The sequence below is a fragment of the Pelmatolapia mariae genome, linkage group LG12 (genome assembly GCF_036321145.2).
Source record: "Pelmatolapia mariae isolate MD_Pm_ZW linkage group LG12, Pm_UMD_F_2, whole genome shotgun sequence".
In the NCBI taxonomy this organism is placed as follows: domain Eukaryota; kingdom Metazoa; phylum Chordata; class Actinopteri; order Cichliformes; family Cichlidae; genus Pelmatolapia; species Pelmatolapia mariae.
The window spans coordinates 32,308,878-32,311,983 of NC_086237.1; the positions used below are offsets into that span (position 1 = coordinate 32,308,878).

A 3,106-nucleotide genomic window follows, 5' to 3' on the forward strand; every position below is an offset into this window, starting at 1 on the left:
AGAGATTTAATGATGAAGACTCTGGGTTCTGTAGTTCACGTTTTACAGTCCTGAAGGACTCACTTCAAATAATTTATTGAAGAGGAGTTTAGAATGCACTTTACATTTAGACTGTTGCTGTTTAATTTTTTACATTGTTACTGTGTTATGTCATGATAAGGTTCACCTGCTGGGGGTTTGATGGATCAGCTGGACAATACAGTCAAAGACAGACTTCATCCATCATGTGCAAAAATCCTAGTTGGATTTTTGTTTTCACTCATGTTTTAGAACCAAATATTGAAAGCATTTCTGACAGACTGGACACCTGGTCAGGCTGTACATTACCTTTCACTCAAGCATCCCAGGACAGAGCCCTGCCCCACCATGAGCCTGGGTGGATACGTGGTTATAATATAAAATGACTGATACTAAATATGAATATTTCATGAAAATCAAATTATAATATGAATTCCTAGGTGTTTTTTATATCCAGCAAAAGATTGATTACATATGTCTGAATTGCTAACCCTAACCCTAGCTCAACAGACCACAATGCCCTGGACTGTCACTATTATTACATGCTGTGAACATAAGTAGCTTTGATCACAATTTATGTTGTAAAAGAGAAGGAATATTGAAAAAAAGATCAACATTGTGATATTATTGACCAGAAACTTGCTTGCCAGACTCTCACAGCACAGGATCAGACTCACTGTGCATGACGGCTCAGGCCAATAATGTTTGTCAGTTGTTTAGTACTTCTGTACAGTTAGGGTCACTGTCTCTGTGTCAGTATAATTAATATGCAGAAAACACTAAAAGTTGATTGTCTTCCAATATTCTAGCATAATAAAAAACTTTGACTTTGTTAGTACATATTGTTACAGTCCTAATGCCAGTATGATTCTTCATAATGCCTGCTTTGAAATACTGAACTTTAAAATTGACCTGATGAAAGATAATTTACAGTTGGAGTCTGTCAGGATAATTCTGACTGTAAGATCACTGTATTAATCTGAATCCTTCTGAAATGTGCTGTGAATGAATGCTGATGCAATTCACTGTGTGAAAGCTGTTAATAAAATGAATCTGTGACACATGCAACACATTCACAGAGGAAGAGGACACAAAGGGAGGACACGCAGAGGCTGTGTTAAAGTCAGAAATCCAAATCTTTAGTCAAAAACAGGCGGCGGTTACAAACAGGAAGACAAGCAGTCCATTAAACAGTCTACAGGGTCAAACATGCAGAGAATTCAAACAGCAGTAAAAAATAACTGAACACTGAAAAACTTAAAGCAATGTGTGACGCAATAAAAGGAAGCAGCGCAGTATATTCACTGAATTACAAAATTACAAAAGAGAAAAACGACGATTTCTAAGGTTTGTTTTCTAAATGCAGGCAGAGTGTGGCTGGTAAAGATGGAAACATACAGAATGTAAACTGTGTGAGTTTGGTGAACTTTGTTAGTAACAAATGAGGTAAAAAAAACCAACACAAAACAGACAAAACACAGAAAGAGGCTCTCAGTATTCATTAATAATTAGAAAGCATATAAACATTCTGGTCGTGGATTTTTACAGTCTTAGTTCCGCTCGCTGTCATCACTATAATCATCATGATCAATGGCGAGATCATTAGGTGGGCGGGGCTGTCTCTGTTGATGTCACCATGAAGGAACAGCATCTGGCACGTGTTGGTGAAACATGCCAGTACACTGGTGTAGTTTCCTCTCCAGCTGGTTGACCTTTGACCCTTCAACATTAAGGGGAAGAAGAAGAAACAGTGTTAGGTCAGGTGACCACATGGTTTCTAAAAAAACTGACAGGAAGTAACCAGGCCGTTAGAAATGGATATCATGTGTTTATAGTTACTGTATGTTAGGTAACTCTACTTACCAAAAGCAAAGCTGCTGAATGTTGCAGGAACATGCTCATGTGTGGTGGTCATTCAGTGCTGCTCCGGCAGGTTAGACAGTCCAAGACTGATATCCTGCCCATCTGAGAGCTTGAAAACACACATGCAAAGATTTAATTGTATTACAGTCAAAGTTGGATGTTCGTTTTTGTCCTTTAGAAATGTTTGTGTATTTGAAAGCACTAACATTTAGGGATGACTCGGATTGTCTCTCTATCTCCTTTAAAGGGGAGACAAGTGTGTCCACTGATCCACGTCACTTTACCTGGATGATGACTCCTCTCTCCCTCACCCAGAAACACTCCTAAAATAACCAAGCAAATAAATAATACCGAAGATTTACTCACATTTCAAAAACATCAAAAACATCTCCCTTTGATTCCATTACTCCATTCCTGCTGAACATCAGGCAACAAATGTCCCAGTAAATCACAGTAAAATGTAAAGCACATGTTTTCTCTGCTTTGTCTAACCTCTGCAGAGCCTCTGTCAAGAAAAACATATCTTTAAGCATAAAATAAATATACATTTCATAACACGTCACTGGACAAACCTCGGTCAGTTGATTTCCTCTGTGCAGTGCAGACGAGCATCAGTCAGCAAGTCAAGGTGGTGAGATGGACTCGTGCCCTTGGTGACTCTGCTAGTTCTTCTGCTTCTGATGAAACACCACCGTCTCTCCACACCGTCACCATCTGTGAGCACAAACTGAAGCTCTGCTCTGCCAGCATGTAGGAAATCACATATCACACACACAAGGGTGAAGAAACATTAGAGCTCAACTTTTCAGCAATCAGTGAACAGACAAACAATGATACCAAACTGATTCTGTATGAATACAATATGGTATTTTCAATACAGGTGTCAAATTAATGTATTAAAACTAATACAGATATATGTATATATATATTTGATAAATTAGTTTGCTAAATTAGAACATTATATATATATATATATATATATATATATATATATATATATATATATATATATATATATATATATATATATATATACACATTATTTAACAATTGCAACTGAAAGAAACTAAATATTGAACAAAAATATATTGTCACATTCTGCATTCTCAAATACAAATTTCACAAAGTAAATTTTTGATTAACAGAAAAAATATGAATTACAAAAAATAATTGTATATTATTAAAATATTATGCAACCGTGACCAAAGTCAGAATCATCATTACA

The 3,106-nt window shown here is 36.3% G+C and overlaps 1 long non-coding RNA gene across 2 annotated transcripts; it reads right to left on the reverse strand.

Annotated features, from left to right (window-relative positions):
• Positions 1–1,145: 1,145 nt before the first annotated feature.
• On the reverse strand, positions 1,146–2,607 carry LOC134639338 (uncharacterized). Of its 2 annotated transcripts, none has more exons than XR_010095341.1 (4): positions 2,454–2,607; positions 2,088–2,204; positions 1,882–1,983; positions 1,146–1,738 (listed from the first exon to the last, which is right to left on the reverse strand). It is a non-coding gene; the product is annotated as an uncharacterized LOC134639338 (long non-coding RNA). The 2 variants fall into 2 exon arrangements; XR_010095342.1 differs by having other exon boundaries at positions 1,882–1,990.
• Between the last annotated feature and the right edge of the window lie 499 nt (positions 2,608–3,106).